Source organism: Macaca fascicularis, chromosome 1, assembly GCF_037993035.2.
Source record: "Macaca fascicularis isolate 582-1 chromosome 1, T2T-MFA8v1.1".
Lineage (NCBI taxonomy): Eukaryota > Metazoa > Chordata > Mammalia > Primates > Cercopithecidae > Macaca > Macaca fascicularis.
In genome coordinates, this window is record NC_088375.1 from 171,528,457 (window position 1) to 171,552,190 (window position 23,734).

Below are 23,734 nucleotides of genomic sequence, written 5' to 3' on the forward strand. Positions count from 1 at the left end.
AATACCTATAATGTCTCTTTGAAGTGGTAATCAGCCTATGTTTACACATCTCCTAAGAAGGAAAATTCTCTTCCTGCAGAGGCAACACTTGGACCATTCTGTTCTTAAGATCTTCTTTATTTCCAACCAAAATCTGTCTCTCTGAAGCTTCTGACAATTGGTCTCAAATATATACTTCTTGGGGTCTTGTAGAACAAGCCAAGACCCTCTTCTTGTGACAGTAGTGGGTTTCTTCATTAATTAATGCTCAATTAATGTATTTTCTTTATCCATTAGGGTCTCACAGAGATTTGCTCAGTATATAGTTGCTTACTTGTTCATTTATAATTCAACATCCATCTATGTCCAAAAAGTATTAGGTCTGTTGAATAGTAACTGTTAAATATTTGTGAATTAATGGAATTGACACATGAATGAAATTTACCTTCTTAACAATCTTTCTTATGTAGGAACTGGTGAAGATTTCCCCAGCAAAAAGTAGAAGCTCAGTGTTTCATAGATGAAGACTGGGGAGATTGCAAAAGACCCATCCAGGTACCGATGCGGTCTTCTGGGACCAGGAACCCTACTCATGCCTCAAGCTACCTGTAATGAAAATCCATTGTCTGCCACCTGTCTCATAGATCTGTCCTGAGGATTAATGGGATAATGTCTGGAGAGCCATGTGAAGCCTTTGGAAGGAGATTGCAGGTAAAAGTCTAGTTCCAGTGAATTTGGCTACTGATAAGAGTTCTGAATAACAAAGCTGTGATCAGACTTTTAAAACATTATTTCATTGATATTTGGTTACAGCTGCTTTTAGAAACTGAACTAGCCAGTGGAACAAGTTCTTTCTCAGGTCCCTGAACTTTAAACAGTCACTCTAGAACAGTCTTTCTCAAAGTCTCAAGCCCAGGAGAATTGTCTGTATCACTGGTGTGTTTGTTAAAAATATAATTTCCTGGCCTTCAACTTCAGAACTACAAATTTGCAAAACTTCAGGAAGCACCATTTATATGTAATACAATGTGAATGATGCCCCCTGGTGTTGTTCAATGTGGCAGCAGTGCTTACCTCTGACTGAATGGGGAATTCTGACTGTGAGGCCTGGGAATTTACATTTTTAGCAAGCACTTCAGGTACATTAGCATTGAGAGCCAATGTCAACATTGAAAAAAGTGTGACTGTCATTTCCTTTGTAAGTTGGAAGGATAGGAGGTTGCTGGGGGAAAAGGGAGCAGAGCTGAATGATAATGAGCTCTTCACACTTTCACCCTCTCACTGAGTAATAATAAACTAATTAGGAAAATAATAGCTAACATTTATTTTGTAAATTAATTAACATCAGGCAAGGTGCAAGGCACTTTACAAGCATTATCTCATTTCATCCTTACAATAACTTCATGAGATCAGTGTTAACATTATTATATCCATTTTGTAGATGAGCAAAATGAAGTTTGGAGAACGTAGTTTTGGTATAGGGTAAATATTCAATAAATGTTAACTATTAAAAGCTTATCTGTGAAAGTACTTTTAAAAATACAAATCCTCTACTTTAGCATTCAGATAAGAATGGCAGCATTTTTTTCTCCATTCCCACTGCTTCACTTGACTAGTCTTAAAAAAAAACAAAAAACAAAAAACAACAACAACAACAACAACAAGGATGGCAACATTGATGAGAGTAATGATTGGGAAATGGAAACTCGGATAAGCTTGCGTGAGACGCTTGGCAGAGTATGGAGGGGACAGGCACCTCTGGAAAGGAGAGTAACAAAGTAAAAAGGTGTTGAATTAAAATATTTGCTTTTTAAGGTCAACCTTTTTGTTTTCCCCATCAGTAGGGGAGGAAATTTCATTCTTCTCCTATACTGTGTCTACAACTCAGCAGGTTTCACAGTGTTTGTCTACATAAGATAAATTACATAGTATAAATAATTTATCCTATGTACTGAGTTGGTCTATTATTATTCTTCTATCAGAAAATATATTTTAGTAAACTCACAAGTGAACTTGTGCAACGCAATCACTTCATAAATTGTGAACTATGAGGCCGTGTTCTGTAAGAGTCTTCTCCAGTATGCACATTTAACTGGAGGCTGACCACTGGCAAATATTCTAAGGAGAAGAATATTTTAGAGAATTAAGGTTTAATTTACAATTCTATTATGTCAGAGATAACCTACAGTCTATAAAATACAGTCTTCTCTTCCTGGATCCAGAGATTGACTATATTTTCTGGCTTCTCTTGAAGTTAGACGTGGTTTTGTGATGTGGAATGTGAGGGGAGGTGCTCTGTAACACTTTCAAGTCTGGCCCTTAAAACCTTCCAGTTATGGTCCCCATACCCTTTCCTCTTTCTAGCTGACTGGAGTAGTGATGCCCAGGGTAACCTCGGAAGCTGTATGTTGAAGATGGCAGAGCTATTATCAGCTGAGTCGTTGAATGACCATGTAGAGCAGAGCTACCCATGACCAGAATCCCTTCACTGGACTGTTAGGTGAGAAAGGATAAACTTTCTTTAAAAAGTCCCCTCATTTTCCCCATGGGTATGTGGTCTGTTTACTCTTTGAATATTAATATTCAATTGGTTAACTCTATGCTATTGTTCGTAGATACTATTACTTAAAAGATCTCCAGTTTAACCAATGGAGACTTCTACTAAGAACACATGACTAACCTTAAAAAAAGGAATATATGAGCAAATAAGGATTGATATTCCTTTCGGCAATTTCAATACAGGCAATATTCAACTTGAAATCAATGCCATTGCCTCAGGATCATGTTTAATGTAAAAAAAAAAAAAGAACCAAATTAATTGTAAATACGTTTTCAATTTGTCATTGTTGTTTGTGGTTATGCCTTACTCACTTTTCTATGAACAACATAATTAACTACTAAATGCCAGGTTAGGGGCTGAAGAAATACCAGAGAATATGGAGTTTATTCAAGATAATGCATTTGTCAACAATTAGTAAAGATCTTTATACCAGATAATGGACATTAAATATGAATAAGGAAGTCTCCTAAGAAGTAGAGGAACACATGAATGACTTTATCAATTGCTCACTTCTAAAGAAGGGGGATTTCTGGGTTTTTAATTAGCATTGACTATTTGGTAATCTAGTAGGTTTGTAGTAGCTATTCAGGTGCTGACAAGATTGTGAATTCAGAAGAGCAGGGATTTTGGTCTTGTTTACTCAATAACATTTGTTGAATATTAAATGATGTAAGGGACTATAATAGGTCATCTACTTTATTCACCATCTGACACTTGTACTACCTTTAGAACATCCTTGCCCTCTGGTAGTTCAGTGTGTTTGAATATTTCTGGAGAAGGAAACATGTTTGCCTCCTGAGGCAAATGCAACTGTGAACAGATCTAATGTTAAAAAGTTCTTCTTTATAAAGAAATGGGCTAATGTTTTTTTAAAAAAATTTTAATTTTAGTAGAGACAGGGTTTCACCATATTGGTCAGGCTGGTCTTGAACTCCTGACCTCGTGATCCACCCGCCGCGGCCTCCCAAAGTGCTGGGATTACAGGCATAAGCCACCACTCCCAGCCCTGATTTTTTACAGTTTTTTGTAGAGATGAGGGATATCACTATGTTGCTCAGGCTGGTCTTGAGCTCCTAGGCTCAAGCAATCCTCCTGCCTCAGTCTTCCAAAGTGCTGGGATTACAGGAATGAGCCACTACACCTGGCTCTTTTGCTTTTATTAAAAATGTTTTTATATTACTGAAGAGTGCATACACATTATAGATCATTTGGAAAATGGAAAGTTTCAGAGAAGAAGGTATACATGATCTATAACTCCAATGTTTAGAGACAACTCCACTTAACATTTTAATATAGTTCCGTCTAGTCTTCAAAAAAAATTTTTTTTTTTTAATTGGCCCCTGAAAATCCATCTCGTCTTTTTTCTTGGAAATGTTTTTTACTTTAACGAAACATGAATCATACTGTATGTGTTTTGTTGTATCTCACTTAAAAAAACAATAACGTCTTTAGTATGTTACTAAAGATACTGTGTTATCTATTACGTGAAAGTTTCATAACTTATTATACCTTTCTACTGTGTTTGGATGTTTGGGTTCGTTCTAACAACTATTTGCTAGTATAAATAATGCTGTCATAAAGGTCTTTCTTTCTTTCCTTCTTTTTTTTGCGACTGAATCTCACTCTATTGCCCAGGCTGGAGTGCAGTGGCACGGTCTCAGCTCACTGAGACCCCTGCCTCCTGGGTTCAAGCAATTCTCCTGCTTCAGCCTCCCGAGTAGCTGGAATTACAGGCGCGCATCACACCTGGCTAATTTTTGTATATTTAGTAGAGACAGGGTTTCACCATGTTGGCCAGGCTGGTTTTGAACTCCTGACCTCAAGTCATCTGCCCTCCTCGGCCTACCAAAGTGCTGGGATTATAGGCATGAGCCACCGAGTCAGGCCCGTAAAGGTCTTTGTAAGTAAATCTTTTATCTTGATCTCATCTGATCTTGGAGGCGAGGCAGAGTTAAGCCTGGTTAGTACTTGGATGGGAGACCACCTGGGAATATCAGGTGCTACAGGCTTTAAAATATATAAAATAAAAAAAAATATTTTCTGAGACTGAATATTTTCTTAAGGTAAATTTCTAAAATTGAAATTATTGGCTAAACAATCTGAAGTTTTTGTTTGTTTCTATTTTTTGCTCTGAAAATTCTTAAAAGAACAGAAAAGTAGAAAGAACTCAACTTCCAATTTTTAATAACCTAGGTTTTATAGTTTTTAATATTTTGCCGTATTTACTTCATCTATTTTTAAAACTAGTTTTAAAATTTAAAAAACTAGTTTAAGAAAACTAGTTTTGAAATCTCAAACTGGTAAGGACTTTAAAAGGGCTGTTTAAAAGTCTCATCATATTATAATGTTCACACACAATAAAACAAATAATAATTCTTTAAAATCATGTTTGATTTTTCCTAATTGTCTCAAAACATCTTTTTTAAAAAACTGAAACAGGATTAAATAAGACCTACACATTGATTTGGTTGTTATATCTCTTAAGTTTCCTTTAACCTTTAATACTTTCCCTTTCTTTTTTTTCCTCTCTCAATCATTTATTTGTTGAATAAAATCGGGGGGGAATTGATTGCATAGAATTTCCCACTCTCTAGTTTTGTTTGGTTGCGTTCTCATAGAGTTATTTAATACATTATCCTATCCATTGTATTTTTTGTAACTTTACAGCAGTGGTTCTGAGACCTCAGTGTGCATCAGAATCACCTGGAGGGCTTGTGAAAACACGTATTGCTGGGCCACAGCCCCAGAATTTCTGTATCAGTAAAGCTGGGTGAGGGTGAGAATTTGCATTTCTAACATATTTCCAGGGGATGCTTTTGCCGACAGTCCAAAGACCACACTTTGAGAATTACCACTTTAGAGAAAAAATTAGATCCCTTTAAAAGAATGGTTAGATTTATAATTTTTAAAATTACATATGTATGACATATAAGACAGGATTCAAAGCATGCTGCCCCCAAATAAGGCACCCTGGCATTTGAAGAAACATCAGAAACAGGAAGGTCACTCTGACCTTATGCCACCCTTCTCCTCTGAAGCAGGTTGTAAAACTCTTATTGGAGAAGTCCCCTCCTATACCTGGAGGAGAGGGGCATATTTATCTCTGAAGACACAAGGACACAGAGAAGAATCCGAATAAATAGGCCTTTCTAAGTTCCCCCTAGTTTATCACCATTAGGTCACACCTGCTTTGTGCAATCATACTTCTCCACAGCTATACACTTCTTCATCATACTTAGCACAAAATCACACAGATTTCCTTGTTTCTTTGGGTCTTCATTTTTGAAGGCTCCTGCATCATGTAAAACTTATATATGTATGCGGTTCTGTTGTTAATCTGTCATTTGTTACAGGTGCCTCAGCCATAACTAGCAATCTGTAAGATATCTTTTCTCCCGTACAGTATGATTGAAGTATTTTCTTAAGAAAATATGGGCCGGGCGTGGTGGCTCATGCCTGTAATCCCAGCACTTTGAGAGGCCAAAGCAGGCAGATCACGAGGTCAAGAGATCGAGACCATCCTGGCCAACATGGTGAAACCCTGTCTCTACTAAAAATACAAAAATTAGCCGGGTGTGGTGGCTCGCTTGTATGTAGTTCCAGCTACTCGGGAGGCTGAGGCAGGAGAATCACTTGAACTCGGGAGGCGGAGGTTGCAGTGAGCCGAGATCATGCCACTGCACTCCAGCCTGGTGACAGAGCAAGACTCCATCTCAAAAAAAAGAAAAGAAAAGAAAAGAAGAAAATATGTATTGGTTTTGCTATGAGGATTCTTTCTTCTTTTTATCTTTCAATTTTTTATTTTGAAAAATTTCAGTTTTACAGGAAAGTTGAAAGATGTTGGAAATTTCTAAAGGCTTTGCTTTGCAGAAAGGTACTAATGTAGCAGTGAATGAGTTTGTTCATTTTACCATATCCCGTCCCAAAGTGAGTATTAACATTTAGACAAAACTTGATCTATCTGATGGGTGAAAAAAAAAGATTTCATAATTCAAAATTATTTGGTTACTGGCAAGGTTTAGAGTACTTCTAGTACTTTATTAGCCATTTCTTAGCCTTGATTCTATTAATTGTTCATTTTCTTTATTCATTTTTCTTTTTTTGGGGGGGATGAAGTCTCACTATGTCTCCCAGGCTGAAGTGTAGTAACGTAATCTCGGCTCACTGCAACCTCTGCCTCCTGGGTTCAAGTGATTCTCCTGTCTCAGCCTCCTCAGTAGCTGGGACTACAGTTGCGCGCCACCATGCCCAGCTAATTTTTGCATTTTTTAGTAGAGACGGGATTTCACCATATTGGACAGGCTGGTCTCGAACTCCTGACCTTGTGATCCGTCCACCTTGGCCTCCCAAAGTATTGGGATTACAGGTGTGAGCCACCGCGTCTGGTCTATTCATTTTTCTAATAGATCTTTAGTTTTTTTCATTATCAATATCTATGGGTTCATCACATGTGAAAGATAATTATTCTTTCTCATATTTGTAACATATTTTTCCTGTGTATTCATTTATTTTTTCCAGATTCCTATTTAAGCCTTAAAAAATTAAATTACAACGTTTGTGTCATCAAATATTTTGACCTGTTATTTGGATTTTTTATCGTTACTTTGGAGAGTCCTGCCCAATCTGAGACAGGTAACTAATAACTTATATTTTCTTCTAGTTTTTATCTGTTTGTTTATTGTTATAGTTAACTATATTATTCAAATGAAATTTATTTGTGTGTTCTACAAGGATTCTTACTTTGAGTAGCCAACTTGCAGAATACAATAGAATTTGGGGAGGAGCCCTTCGATGCCTGGATTTACTGTTGGAGAGACAGTACAGTATATACCAGATGACTTATCTGTGAACCATGGAAACGTTTGGAAAAGGTAAAGCAGACAATACACTGAAGAATCATTTGTCACAAGTACTTGTGGGTAGTCAAAAAGAGCTGGGAGAGTATATGAATCATGACGTAAGAAGTGTGAAGGGCAGGCATTTGAGTCCAGTCAGCGGCTATTATTGAACAGGATGGTCCTCAAATGAGATACAAATTTTATGACAACAGGGGCAAGTCTACAGAACAAATCATTCTGGTTTGTGCCTCAGCTTCTGTAAAACAGGAAATTTTTTCATCAGTTTTTACTCTCTCATTTAAAAAAATTAACTATAGTCCATAGTTCATTTGAGTTTAATTTTTTAAATTTATTTTTAAATTGACAAAAATTGTATATATTTATTGCATACACGTTGTTTTGAAATATGTATACTATAAGTGAAATGTCTAAGTTGAACTAATTAATGTGCATTACTTCATATTTATCCTTTTTGTAATGAGGACATTTAGAGTCTAATATTTTAGTGATTCTCAAAAATATAATACATTGTTATTAACTATAGTCACCATGTTGCACAATAGATCTCCTTATTTCTCCCATCTAATTGAAATTTTGTATCCTTTGCCTACATCTCCCCAGTCCTTGATGCCCCAGCCCCTCTAACCACCATTTTACTCTCTATTTTTATGAATTCAACTTTTTTATACTCCACTTATAAATGAGATCATGCAGTGTTAATCTTTCCATGCCTAGTTTATTTCACTTACCATTATGTCCTCCATGTTCATCCATGTTATTCCAAATGACAGGAGTTTCTTCTTTTTAAAGGGTGGTTAGTATTCCATTGTGTGTGTATATACTATTGTATTCCATTCCAATATGCTCCTCTCTCATTCTCTGTCTTCCTCTCCCTCTCTCTCTCTCTATATATGTGTATATAAACATATATAGAAACTATCATTGGAGAGTTACATATATGCATACATATACGTTTATATGTACATATATGTATGCACATATGTGTATATATACACATACACATGCATGTACATATACACATATGTATAAACATGTTCACACATATACACATATATGTATATACACACATATGTATATATGTACACATACACATATATGTACACATACACATATGTATATATGTACACATACACATATATGTATATACACATATGTATATATGTACATATACACATGTGTATATATTCCACATGTATACACATAATACTGCAATATATACACATATATAACATGTGTATATATGGTACATATACACATGTGCATATGTACCGCATATATATACACATAATACCACAATATATACACACATATACACGTATTTATACACGTGTATATGTGTGTATATACATATTGGATGCTTAGGTTGATTCGTAGCTATTGTGAATAATACCACAATGAACATGAGAGTGCAGCTATCTCTTTGACATACTGATTTCATATTCTTTGGATGTATACCCAGTAGTGGGATTGCTGAATCATGATATTCTTTTTTTAATTTTTGGAGCAGCCTCCATATTATTTTTCACAGTGGCTGTACTGGTTTCTGTTTCCACCAACAACGTGCAAGAATTCCTTCTTTTCCACATTCTCTCCAATACTTGTCTTTTGCCTTTTTGATAATCACTGCTGTAACAGGTATGTGGTGATATCTCATTGTGGTTTTATTTTGCATTTCTCTGATGATTAGTGATGCAGAGCATTTTTTAATATAACTCTTGGTCATTGCATGTCTTTTTTACAGAAATGTCTGTTCAGATCCTTGGCCCATTTTAAAATTAGATTATTTGTTTTCTTACTGTTGAGTTGTTTGAGTTTCTTATATATTTTGGATATTAACCCCTTATCAGATGCCTGGCTCTCTAATCTTTTGCATCCTTTTCATTCTGTTTTTTCTCCTTGTCTTTTGGTCATAGTAAATAATAGTATCTACAGGTATGAAAAGTTTGGCTTGCACAATTTACGTGTGCTACTGGGGATGTGAAACAAAGCCGAACCATGGCAACCCAAACCTGCTTTATTGGGGTTCAGTGTTAGTTGATAAACTGCACTGATGTCAAACATTCAAAGTCTTCATTTATAATTGAGAAATAAAAATTGGTCTTCAGTTACTAAGAGCACTTTAACTATGTGTGGCTCCTGAGAAAAATGTTGAAAGATCTCCTTTCTCCCAAGATCTTTGCCTTGCACTCTAGGGAAATACCATCGACACTTTTGTTGATACTTGGCGTTGTAAAAACCACTTAGGATCTTGCTGCACCTGACTGCATCAACACCCCCAGTCCCCCAAAAAATATCGAGTCAGCCAAAGGAGAGAAATAATAGTTCATTAAACAACTACTGTGAGGCAACTCCCAAATATATTTTACTTTATTTAATTGTTAGTAATTTCTACAATGTAGCTATTATTATTATTATTATTATTATTATTATTATTTTGAGACAGAGTCTCGCTCTGTCGCCCAGGCTGGAGTGCAGTGGCACGATCTCTGCTCACTGCAAGCTCTGCCTCCCGGGTTCATGCCATTCTCCTGCCTCAGCCTCCCGAGTAGCTGGGACTACAGGTGCCCGCCACCTCACCCGGCTAGTTTTTTTTTTTTTTTTTTTTTTGTATTTTTTAGTAGAGACGGGGTTTCACTGTGTTAGCCAGGATAGTCTTGATCTCCTGACCTCGTGATCCGCCCGTCTCGGCCTCCCAAAGTGCTGGGATTACAAGCTTGAGCCACCGCCCCCGGCCCAATGTAGCTATTATTATTCCCATTTTACTGATGAGGAAATCAATCGAGTACCTTGTTCAAAGTCACAGGGCCATTTGCATGGTTGCACTGGAATTCAATCAGATATCCGTACAAGGCCAAAAAATGCACTTTCCCCTTCACTTTACTCACGTTTAAAGCCCCTTTCTCTACAGCCAAACATCAAAATTCCACAAGAACCTGACAGAAAAGGGGAATAGGCCAGGGTGAATTGCAAAGCTCATGTCTTGCTCAAAGAGGACAGCTACTAATCAGTTTCAGTCATTGCTCCTTCTCTTGCCATTCAGAAATGTAGGTCTGTTTCTTGATCTGACTTTTCAAAGGAAGGTGAGAGCCTGCATTTTGATGTGAAATTTGTCAATGTTTAAATGCTGCCAATCAATTGCAAATTATTTTAATTGTGTGGGCCAAATAAAACATATTTGTTGGTTGTATTTAATCCTTGCCTTATACTTCACTTTAACTAACTACAGACTTTCAGATGTGACAAGGAATTAATTAGAACATTACTGTTCAATAGAAAGATAATGCCATCCATATATATAATTTAAAATTTTCTAGTAACCACATTAAAAAGTTTTTAAAAGGGTAAAATTAATTTTAATAATGTGTTGTATTTATCCCAATATATCCAAAATATTATTTTAATGTATGATAAATACAAAGATTATTAATGAAATAGAACATCTCATCACTTAGAGAACATCTCAATTTATCCTAGCCATGTTTCTAGTGCTCAATGGTCACATTTGGCTAGTAGCTGCCATACTGAGCAGCATAGGTTTGGAAGCTATAAATATCTCCCAGGTGGGACCTGTTTATTCAGAAATTTCATCTTCACCAGGAAACCATGCCCTACTCTAGCTGGTCTTAGAATTTGTCAAAAGCCTCATTTTTCCTTTGGTAAGTGAAAGGGAATTCCCCATTCTTTTAGCTATGACAGAATTCAATTTGTTAGGATAAATTGATGAGTAAATTTACTTTAGTATCTTAGAGACTTTGCATTGAATACTCTTTTAAACTTCTTTAACAAACATGAATTTGTTCCATAAATGTCAAGTACACAAAAGAGTAAAGAATGTCAGCTTTACAAAAATGATAATTAACGCTCTGAAGTGTAGTACCTAAGTGTTTGTAAATTCAACTCAATGAGTAGTTGATTAGAATTTCCTATCTGTTGCTGTGAGGCAGTAATTTCATGTAAGGAACAGCTGGATATAAAACTTACAGGGGTTTGGAATGAGGGGCAAAGTGGAGATTAAAAATGATATTCTCAGAGAACTCTGAATATGGAGTTAGATATTTCTAATGTCTTAGCTTGGGCCACCATAACAAAACATCATAGATTGGGCAGCTTAAACAACAGGAATTTATTTTCTTACGGTTGTGGAGCCTGGGAAATCCAAGATCAAGGTACCAGCAGATTTGGTGTCTGGCTAGGGGCTCGTTTCCTGGCTTGCAGTTGGCCACCTCTTCATTGTGTCCTCGCATGGTGGAGGGAGTGTAACCTCTTTGGTCTCTCTCTCTCTCTCCCTTTTTTTTTTTTTTTTTTTTTTCAGAGATGGAGTCTAGCTTTGTCTCCCAGGCTGGAGTGAAGTGGCATGATCATAGGTCACTGCCACCTTGAACTGCTGGGCTCAAGGGATCCTTCCTGCCTCATGCTCCTGAGTAGTTGAGGCTATAGGTGCTAGTGTCTCTTCTTCTTCTTCTTCTTTTTTTTAAGAAGACATGTATACTGTACCCAGTGTGTACCTAACAGTGTATACTGTTCCCAATGTGTAGTCTTTCATCCCTCACCCCTCCCACCTTTTCCCCCAAGTCCCCGAAGTCCATTGTATCATTCTTTTTTTTTTTTTTGAGACGGAGTCTCGCTTTGTCGCCCAGGCTGGAGTGCAGTGGCGCGATCTCGGCTCACTGCAAGCTCCGCCTCCTGGGTTCACACCATTCTCCTGCCTCAGCCTCCCGAGTAGCTGGGACTACAGGCGCGCACCACCACGCCTGGCTAATTTTTTGTATTTTTAGTAGAGACGGGGTTTCACCGTGTTAGCCAGGATGGTCTCGATCTCCTGACCTTGTGATCCGCCTGTCTCGGCCTCCCAAAGTGCTGGGATTACAGGCGTGAGCCACCGCGCCAGGCCCATTGTATCATTCTTATGCCTTTGCATCCTCATAGCTTAGCTCCCACTTATGTGTACGAGCATACGATGTTTGGTTTTCTATTCCTGAGTCACTTCACTTAGAATGATAGTCTCCAATTCCATCCATGTTGCTGCAAATGCTATTATTTTGTTTCTTTTTATGACTGAGTAATATTCCATTGTGTGTGTGTGTGTGTGTTTGTGTGTGTGTGTGTGTATATATATATAATTTTCTTTATCCACTCGTTGATAAATGGGCATTTGGGCTGGTTCCATATTTTTGCAATTGTGAGTCACTAATTTTATTGGATCAGAGACATACCCTTATGACCTAATTTAACCTTAATAATTTCCATAAGAGCCCAATTTCCCAATATAGCCACATTGGAGGTTGGGGCTGCAACATATGGATATTGAGGAGACAAAATTCAGTCCATAGGAACAGGTTTCAGGGACAAAATAAGAGTTTTATTTTCTTTTCTCATGTTTATTTTGGACCTTTTCAAATCACATCAGAATCAAGCAGTGTGAAAGACAAAAGGGACAACAGTGGGGATCTAAAATCCACAAGTTCTCAATTATTTAATTAGTGGTTGAGGTAGGTCAAGTAGCTAGGACTCTTGAATTCCTTTGCAGTGTTCTATTACGTTGTTCATTCATTCATTGACTTACTCTATAAAAATTGAGCACCTCCCATGTACTGTATTCTAAGGGGAAGAAAGACTCAGACCTAGCTTTCGAGGAAAGTATCCCAAGTCTCTTTTATCCCAGCACTAGTCTCATTAGAAAATATATTAGGCCATATCTAGTATATATATTTTGTTTGTTTGTTTGCTTTGTTTTTTTTGTTTGTTTGTTTTTTTTTTTTTTTTTTTTTTTGAGACGGAGTTTTGCTCTTGTTGCCCAGGCTGGAGTACAATGGCGCGATCTTGGCTCACCACAACCTCCACTTCCCAGGTTCAAGAGATTCTTCTGCCTCAACCTCCCAAGTAGCTGGGATTACAGGCATGTGCCACCATGCCTGGCTAATTTTGTATTTTTAGTAAAGATGGGATTTTTCCATGTTGGTGAGGCTGGTCTTGAACCCCGACCTCAGGTGATCCTCCTGCCTCGGCCTCCCAAAGCACTGGGATTACAAACGCAAGCCCATCACGCCCTCCCCTAGTATTAATATTAATAATAATAGTGATTAGTCTTTAAGCCCCCAAAATAAACCGAGCTGTGCCAAGCACTCTATGCACATTATCGGTTTTGATCCTTACAAGAAGTTTGTGAATATTAATTATATACTTGTTTTATAGATGAGGAAAAGTATCTTAATGAAGATCATATCTTAGAAAGTAGCTGTGCTAATTCAGACCTGACTGCAATGCCCAGGTATTTCCAGGTGTAATAGAAATATTCTTTCTTTCTCTCTTTCTTTCTTTCTTTCTTTCTTTCTTTCTTTCTTTCTTTCTTTCTTTCTTTCTTTCTTTCTTTCTTTCTTTCTTTCTTTCTTTCTTTCTTTCTTTCTTTCTCTTTCTATTAGTGGCAGAGTCTTGCTATGTCACCCAGGCTGTTTTGAACTCCTGATCTCAAATGATCCTCTCACCTTGGCCTCCTAAAGTCCTGGGATTACAGGTATGACCCACTGCACCTTGCCATAACATTTTCTTTGGGACTTATAAACATATTTTATGAATATTGTAAGCTTTTTGGGACTATATGTTATGTAGGACACAGAGTCAACGTTTTTAAGTTCAAGTTAAATTAGTCTAGCTCTAGAGATGGGAGAAAGGGGCCTGTGTGCATAGTATCCCGGAGAAGAAAGTTTGCCTGAGTATGGAGAAAAGATTTCTTTCCTCCCCCATTGCTAGGTTCATGGTTGAGACCCCTACAGTAAAAGACAGATTAACAAGAAAAAAGGCAAACATACAGACTTATTTAATACAGGCATATTTTATTATATTGTCCTTCACAGATATTGCATTTTAAAATAATTGGTTTGTGGCAGCCCTATTTTTTTTTCTCCAATTGCATGTGTTCACTTCATGTCTCTATATCACATTTTGGTAATTCTCACAGTATTTCAAACATTTTCATCATGGTTATATCTATTATGGTGATCTGTGATCAGTAGTCTTTGATGTTACTATCGTAATTATTTTGGTCTCCATGAACACACCCATATAAGACAGTGAAGTTATTCAAGAAATATTGTATGTTCTGACTGTTCCACTAACCAGCTATTTTCCCATCTCTCTGTCTCCTTGGGTCTCCCTATTCCCTGAGACACAACAATATTGAAATTAGGCCAATTAATAACCCTACAATGGCCTGTAAGCATTCAAGATAAGTCAAGTTAAGTCAAAAGTTAGAAATGATTAAACTTATTGAGGAAGGCATGTTGAAAGCCAAGATAGGTCAAAAGCTAGGTCTCTTGAGCCAAACAGGTAGCAAAGTTGTGAATTTAAAGAAAAAGTTCTTCAAGGAAATTAAAAGTGCTATTCCAGTGAACACAAGAATGATAAGAAAGCAAAACAGCCAAAGCAGACTTATTGTTGATATGCAGAAAGATTGAGTGGTTTGGATAGAAGATCAAACCAGCCACAACCTTCCTCCAAAGCAAAGCCCTAACTCTTTTCCATTCTATGAAGGCTGAGAGCCAAAGCCTCCTCCAAAGCAAAGCCCTAACTCTTTTCCATTCTATGAAGGCTGAGAGAGGTGAAGAAGCTGCAGAAGAAAAGTTGGAAGTTAGCAGAGGTTGGTTAATGAGGCTTAAGAAAGAAGCCATATCCATAATATAAAAATGCAAGATGAAGCAGCAAATGATGATGTAGAAGCTGCAGCAAGTTATCCAGAAGATCTAGCTAAGATAATTGATGAAGGTGGCTACACTAAACAACAGATTTTCGACGGAGACGAAACAGCCTTCTATTAGAAGATGTAATCTAGGATTTTCATAGAGAAAAATCAATACCTGGCTTTAGAGTTTCAAAGGACAGGCTGGCTCTCTTGTTAGGGGCTAATGTAGCTGGTGACCTTAAGTTGAAGCCAATGCTCATTTACCATTCCAAAGATCCTAGGGCCCTTAAGAATTATGCTAAATCTACTCTGCCTGTGCTCTTAGAAATGGAACAATAAAGCCTGGATAACAGCACATCAGTTTATGAATAATAATCAGTTTACTGAATATTTTAAGCCCCCTGTTGAGACCTACTGCTCAGAAACAAAGATTCCTTTCAAAAGATTACTGCTCATTGACAATGCACTTGGTCACCAAAGAGCTCTAATGGAGATGTACTAGGAGATAAATGTGTTCATGCCTGCTAACACAACATCCATTCTGCAGCCTATGAATCGTGTAGTGATTTCCAACCTTCAAGTCTTATGATTTCAGAAACACATTTCATAAGGTTATAGCGACCATGGATAGTGAATCATGTGATGGATCTGGGCAAAGTAAACTGAAAACCTTCAGGAAAGAATTCACCATTCTAGATGCCATGAGAACGTCTGTGATTCATGAAAGGAGGTCAAAATATCAACATTAAAACTAGTTTGGAAGAAGTCGATTCTAACCTTCATGGATGACTTAGACGGGTTCAAGACTTCAGTGGAGGAAGGAACTGAAGATGTGGTAGAAATAGCAGGAGAAGTAGAATTAGAAGTGGAGCCTGAAGGTGTAACTGAATTGCTGCAATCTCATGACAAAACTTGAAAGAACTAGGAGTTGCTTCTTATGGATGAGTAAAGAAAGTGGTTTCTGAGATGGAACAGAGTCTATTTCTTGTGAAGACGCTGTGGAAATTGTTGAAAGGGCAACAAAGGATTTAGAATATTCCATAAACTTAGTTGATAGAGCAGCAACAGGTCTTGAGAGGATTAACTCCAATTTTAAAAGAAGTTCTACTGCAGGTAAAATGCTATCAACAGTATCATATGCACAGAGAAATCTTTCATGAAAAAAGAGTTAAATGATGAGGCAAACTTCATCACTGTCTTATTTTAAGAAATTGCCACAACCACCTCAGCCTTCAGCAACCACTACCCTGATCAGTCAGCAGCCATCAACATCAAGACAAGACCCTCCACAGCAGAAAGATGATGACTTGCTGAAGGCTCACATGATCATTAGCCTTTTTTTTTTTTTAGCAATAAAGTGTTTTCAAATGAAGGTATGTTGTACATTTTTTAAGACATAATGTTATAGCATACTTAATAGATTACAGTATAGTGTAAACATAACTTTTATATGCACCGGGAAACCAAAAATTTCTTGTGACTCTCTTTATTGTGACACTTGCTTTGTTGCAGGAATCTGGAACCAAACCCACACTATCTCCAAGGCATGCCTGTAAGTTTTATGTGACATGGCTGCCTTCAGAAATGAAGACCAAAAGAAACTGGGAGAACTGTATTTTTATGGACAGCCACGCAGTATGATTGGAGGACAAAGACTATGATATAATTGTAATAAACTGGGGGAACTTAGCAAGGCTCATTTGTTCAGAGTCTTCCCTGTGTCTCCATATCTTCAAGGAGAAGAGCATTCCTTTCCTCTGGGTATAGCGAGGATCCCTTTGGAGTGAGGTCCTTGTGTCCTACTTTTTTTTTTTTTTTTTGAAACGGAGTCTTACTCTGTCTCCCAGGCTGGAGTGCAGTGGCACTATCTCGGCTCACTGCAGCCTCCACCTCCCGGGTTCAAGCTATTCTCCTGCCTCAGCCTCCTAAGTAGCTGGGGTTACAGGTGCACACCACCACGCCCTGCTAATTTTTGTGTTTTTAGTATAGTTGGGGTTTCACCATGTTGACTAGGCTGGTCAAGAACTTCTGACCTCAAGTAATCTGCCCGCCTTGGCCTCCCAAAGTGCTGGGATTACACGCATGAGCCACTGTATTCAGCCCTTGTGTCTTACTTTAAAGGGAAGCCAGATAATTCTTTTATGGCCTGTTTCACAGGAGAAAGGTGGGAGAAGGGGAGAGCAGCCCTCCTGCTTCTGCTGTTTTCTGAAATACCAAGGTGCAATATTTGGGGTGGTGTGTCCTGAACGCCATCACCTATTTTGAAGACTAGGAAGCCTAGTGTCAGAAAGTCATGCACTTTTCATAGGTCAATCAAATAGGAGGTGGTAGAACCAGTATTTGAATCCCTATCTGCCAACTTGACTGCTTTGGCTACCCTGAAAACAGTTACTGAGGTTGAGGCAACGCTGTGTTTTTTCATATTCTTTCTTCCTGAAATGTCTTTTAAAGGTTTTATAAACTTCTCCCCTCAACAAACAAGGGAATGGAGTTGAGCCAGGGGAACGATAAACAATTCGTTTAGAATCAAGTAGGCCTACTGAATCCAGGGCTTCATCCAAAGAGACAGGGCAGGGGATGACAACTGCGTTGGAAGCAGAGAGCCTATGTCAAGTCAACCAGCTGGAGTGAGAGATTCTGGAGGGGAAATATGAGACTTGCCTGGAGAGATTTCTGGAGACAGCCAGGCCTTTTTGTAGGCACTTTTTGGCTTTCACTGTGAGTGAGGAGGGAGCATTTAAGGTCCCTAAGTCAGACTGGCCTCCTGTTACCCTTATCACCATTTCATTTCGTTAACACCTACCCCCTTAGGGGGCCTGTATTGAAGTCTACACTTACCATATTCTCTGTAAAGTTCTGCTTGATTCTCTGTGGCATATGCTTTTCATGGAGTTTAAACTGGTTGGGGTCTAAATCATTCATCTTTTAGATGGTTGATAATGCTGGTATGTGGCATTAATGAGGGAGTATTTTTCCATTGATCATTGTGACTCTGTTGTGGGCATTTGTGTAAATTCCAGAGCTTATATATGATGTTTTCAGAGAGCTTTCTTCATTCAGTGAGAGTTTACCAGAGGCTGGAGGAAAACGTCAGTGAGGAAAACAGATGAAGATCCCTGCCACCATAGAGCTTGCTTCAAGTTGGAAGGGGTACAGAGATAATAATAAAATATAAATAATAAGTAAGTGAATGATATAGTGTGTTAAAAGGTGATAAGTGTACAAAAGAAAAAGTAAGCAGGCTACGGGGGATGGGGGAGTTTGATTTCAATCTTAAATTGACTGATCATTACAATTAGATCTACTTATGTCAATATGACTTTCACAAAGCAGCTCCATGTCATTATTTTCATTTTATATGTTAGAAAATAGAACTTCTCAGATTTACCTTTTATTTCTCTACTTTCTTTTCTTGTACTTTCTCCATTTTCCTTTTTTCTTTCTTTTCCCTTCCTTCCTTCTTTCTTTCTTCTATTTTCCATTGTCTTGAAAAAAAATTATATGCCATAATACCTCCCCCCAGGAAATTTACAATCCAATCAAGGAATAAAAAAGGCCCAAATTAAACAGTTTGAAAGCAATATGCCATTGATAGTATGAATAAACTTTTCTAATTCTTTTTTTGTCCACACTTTCAGTGTTCTTTAAAACGAGTGGAATAAATGGATGATCAAAACAGAGGGGGATTATTTAAGGAACATTGCAGGGTGGCAGGTGCATTTTGATCTGATTGAAGGAACAAACGGGAGAAAGAAGGAATTACCTAAGTAAGTACTTGGAGGAAGGCTTTTTTAGCAAGATATATTCAACGATTTGTAGTGAGATTGGCTTGGATGGAGTGGACATATTTCACTGGATGAATGATATTGAAGGAATAGCGAAGTTGAGTATAAATTAAGTGTAAATTAAGGATGTAGAATGCTGGTCTGAGGGGCTTAGGTTTTTTTCAATACTTTATTGAAAGAACTGAGACTAGAACTTGGAACTCTCTGAATCTTAGTTAAGCCACTAAACCACGTTGAGTAAAAATGACCTTTTCAACCTTACTAAAATTCAGAAATTACTTGCTGTTCCCAGACTCCTGATTTAGTACATACAATAGGTTATAGGAGATATTCCGAGAGGCAGGGGAGAGTGAGAGACTACATAGAATTTTCTTCAGGACCATCCAGTTCCACTTCATCTCCCTCTTATTTGTAATCTCGCTCTGTTACCTGTTGACTTCTTCTCTCTCTTTGGTAGTGTTCTTCTCAATTGGATGTTTCCTTTATATTCAACAGACTATACTCTCTTTGAAGTTAAGAAGAAAGTTCAAAATAGATACATGACTTTCAAAGAACTGAAGCAGGGAATTTAGAATGAAGTGCCCTTAACCTCCACCTAAAAGTCCCTTTTAGCTAGGCGGTAGCAGAGTTCTTTATTCTTCAACCCTTATTTATTTTTTGCTTTATGTCTCTGCGCATTCATTTCCTGCAACTTCTGAGTTGACTTTCAATGGACCATCTGAACTATTTACATACATCCCATCCTTGAGCACTTTTCCTGTGCAACTTCCAAGAGGGAAATTCTTTCTCCCTGGCTACATGATCTAGGTTTATTTCTTTCTAGATACATCTTAAAATATCTTATTTGTGGGCATTCTAGATTTCTTTTTTTTTCTTTTTTTGAGATGGAGTCTTGCTGTGTCATCCAGGCTGGAGTGCAGTGGTGCCATCTCAGCTCAATGCAACCTCTGCCTCCCGGGTTCAAGGGATTCTCCTGCCTCAGCCTCTCGAGTAGCTGGGATTACAGGCACCTGCCACTATCCCCGGCTAGTTTTTGTATTTTTAGTGGAGATGGGGTTTCACCATCTTGGCTAGGCTGGTCTCAAACTCCTGACCTCAGATGATCCCCCTGCCTCAGCTTCCCAAAGTGCTGGGATTACAGGCGTGAGCCACCACTCCCGGCTGCATTCTAAGTTTCTATGTCTTTCTTGTTTTCAGGACTGTTTCTGCCATGCATGTTACTCATTGCCATGGTGCTTATGACAGTGAAGGAAAGGTAAAAATGCTTTGGTAGATCCTTTAAATTTACTTACTGTTTCCTTCTGTATTATTTCCGATTCATAGTTTTTCTGGCTGATGATGAGATGGGACAGGAATAATGTGGATAAAAAATAATATTTATTTAAAAACTCACTTTAATTCTGTGTACATTCAAATAATATATACATATTAAGAAATATGTTACAGCCTGGGCGCGGTGGCTCATGGCTGTAATCCTAGCACTTTGGGAGGCCGAAGTGGGCAATTGCCTGAGCTCAAGAGTTCGAGACCAGCCTGGGAAACGTGGTGAAACCCCGTCTCTATCAAAATACAAAAACTTAGCTGAGCATGGCGGCATGCACCTGTAGTCCCAGCTACTCGGGAAACTGGGGCTGAAAAATTGCTTGAACCCAGGAGGTGGAGGGTGCAGTGAACCAACATCCTACCACTGGACTCCAAACTAGGTGACAGAGCAAGATTCTGTCTCAAAAAAAAAAAAAAAAAAAAAAAAAAGAGAAAGAAAAAAAGAAAAAAAAAGAAAAGAAATAATAGAGAAAGACATAATAATTTAGAAGGACATTATTCATTGTATGATATGAGATGAAAACAGGAGGCAACAAAACAGGAGGTAAAAAAAATTCACCTATATGCCTAGAAAAAAGATAATAAAATTTCAATAAATATTATCTCTCTTTTTTCTTTTTGAAACAGAGTCTTACTTTGTCACCCAGGTTAAAGTGCAGTGGTGCAATCTTGGCTCACTGCAACCTCCGCCTCCCAGGTTCAAGTGATTCTCCTGCCTCAGCCTCCCGAGTAGCTGGGACTACAGGCGCGCCTTTGTAGAGACGGGGTTTCTCCATGTTATCCAGGCTGGTCTGGAACTCCTGGGGTCAAGTGATCCACCTGCCTCGGCCTCCCAAAGTGCTGGGATTATAGGTGTGAGCGACCACACCCTGGCAATAAAGATTATCTCCAGATGGAATGACCAGTAATTTATTTTCTTCTTCTTCTTCTTCTTCTTCTTTTTTTTTTGTCTGCACTTTCTACCATAATCATATGTTATCTTTTTAGTAAGAAAAAAAGTCAATGTTATTTCCCTGAAAAAGTAACCTTGGTTGGTTATTAAACAAATTTAATTTTCTAAACAAGAGTGCAACAGGTAAAATGTCTGCCTTAAAAGCAAACAAACATAAATAAAGAAACTAACCATCTTCCACTTCAGTCTCTGTCCTTTCACCAGAGTCGCCAATCAGCCCAGAATAGAATGATTTGAATTTGCTTAGTTGTTCATTCATTCATTTATTTAATAAGTATTTACTAAGCACTTGCTCTGTAGAAAGTACTGTGCTGGTATTGGGATACTGGCTTAGGTAAGTGTGATAGTAATGGGATTCTGAGTTAGGCCTGACTCCTGGGCCTTAATGTTTGGATACTGTGTATACATCTAACTATAAAATGAGGTAAAATGAAAAAAGAGCAAAAATGATTTGAGGGGGGATGATCTCCATTTCCTATTATCTATTTATATGTAGATCACATTTGGTATTATAATTCATATTTTTATTTGGAAAGGATAGTCCTCATAGCTAATTGCAGTCACATGTTGCATAACAATGGGAATATGTTCTAAGAAATACGTTGTTAGGCAATTTTGTGTGAGTATCATAGTGTGTACTTACACAAACCTAGATGGTGTAGCCGACTACACACCTTGGCTACATGGTATAGCCTATTGCTCCTAGACTACAAACCTGTATAGCATGTTACTGTACTGAATCCTGTACGCAGCTGTAACACAGTGGTAGGTGTTTGTGTATTTAAACATATCTTAACAAAGAAAGAAAACATAAAGTATTGTGATATGACATGATGACAGATGACAGCTACCATGTCACTAGGTGATAGGAATTTTTCAGTTCCATTATAATCTCATGGAACCCCTGTTTTATATGCAATCAGTCCATCATTGATTAAGCACATACTATGCTGTAGACAAGCCGTTCTCAAATTGAAGTTCATGTGTCCCCTGGGTTCCCCAAGACTTTTTCGGTAAGTCCACAATGTCAAAACAATTTTCACAATAATACTAAGACGCTATTTGCATTTTTACTGTGTTAGCATTTGCTCCTACAGTGTAAAAGCAATGGTGAGCAAAACTGTTGTTGCCTTAACATGAATTGAAGCATGGCAGCAGAATCTGCCACTAATGCATTGTTGTATTTATCACTGCCGTGCACACACAGGGGGGAAAAACCAGTTTCACTTAAGAATGCTTTGATGAAGCAGTAAAAATTATTAATTTTAATAAATATAGACCCTTGAGTCCACACCCATTCAATATTCTATATGACACCATGGAAATACGCATAAAGCACTCTGATACACACCGAAACATGAGGCTTGTCTTGAGGAAAAACACTTGCATGAGTGAGTAGCCACTTTTTTTCACGGAACACATTTTCACTTGAAAAGAACAACTGACAGACAAACTACATTTATTTAGACATGGATATTTTTGGCTGATGTTTTCTCAAAAATGAATGAAGGGGGCCTGCCACTTTGATGAAAAATGACTGACAGTATTTGTTACCAATGATAAAATTTGAACTTTCGTATGAAAATTAGAATTCTGGAGGACTTTTATTCGTCACTGTGAAACTGTCAGCTTCCCCCAAATCTAAAGACTTTTCTGATGAGATGTGGTGCTATTAAGGAAGCAATTTTTTTCCATGGTGCATAATGAAACATGTCAATGTTTTGTAGATCTGCATAACCCAGTGAACCAACACTATTCCAAATGACCAGTGCATGATGGTATAAAATTGTGCGTGAATAAAAGACCCACTCAAAGTGCGAGATAGCCACTGTGTTTTAATACAACAGAATAGCCGGGCGCGGTGGCTCAAGCCTGTAATCCCAGCACTTTGGGAGCCCGAGACGGGCGGATCACGAGGTCGGGAGATCGAGACCATCCTGGCTAACACGGTGAAACCCCGTCTCTACTAAAAAAATACAAAAAACTAGCCGGGCGAAGTGGTGGGCGCCTGTAGTCCCAGCTACTCAGGAGGCTGAGGCAGGAGAATGGCGTGAACCCGGGAGGCGGAGCTTGCAGTGAGCTGAGATCCGGCCACAGCACTCCAGCCTGGGCGACAGAGCGAGACTCCGTCTCAAAAAAAAAAAATAAAAAATAAAAAAAAAAATACAACAGAATATAAAAAGTTGATTGATATTGTTTCAGATTCCACATCTCAACTTACCTAACTAACCAGATACTATTTGTCAAGTTGATAGACTATTCAAGAAAAATATCCACAGTTATCTGAAAAGACTATTAAAATACTCCTCTCTTTTTCATCTACATGTCTATGTGAGGCTCAATTTTCTTTTGATTCTTAAAAACAACATACTGTAATAGATATTAAAGCCAGACACTAAGGAGATGTACAAATATGGAAAACAATGTCAGTCTTCTTGCTTTTTTAAAAAATAAAGTTTTTTCATGAAAATATGTTGTTTATGTTAATACATAATTTTGTATAACATAACAATATTTATTATTGTTATTTTTAAAATAAATTAGTAAAGAAATATTAAAAAGTGAATGTTATAAATATCTATAGCTACAACCCATGTAAAA

The 23,734-nt window shown here is 37.8% G+C and overlaps 1 long non-coding RNA gene across 1 annotated transcript in view; it reads left to right on the plus strand.

The window, feature by feature from the left end:
• The first annotated feature begins 442 nt into the window (after positions 1-442).
• LOC102133860 (uncharacterized) overlaps positions 443-23,734 on the plus strand; it is a 31,722-nt gene continuing 8,430 nt past the window's right edge. Inside the window, exons 1-5 of the long non-coding RNA XR_010583723.1 lie at positions 443-534; positions 624-690; positions 2,344-2,479; positions 7,058-7,171; positions 13,818-13,909. This is a non-coding gene — a long non-coding RNA (uncharacterized lncRNA). The remainder of the gene's footprint in view (positions 535-623; positions 691-2,343; positions 2,480-7,057; positions 7,172-13,817; positions 13,910-23,734) is intronic.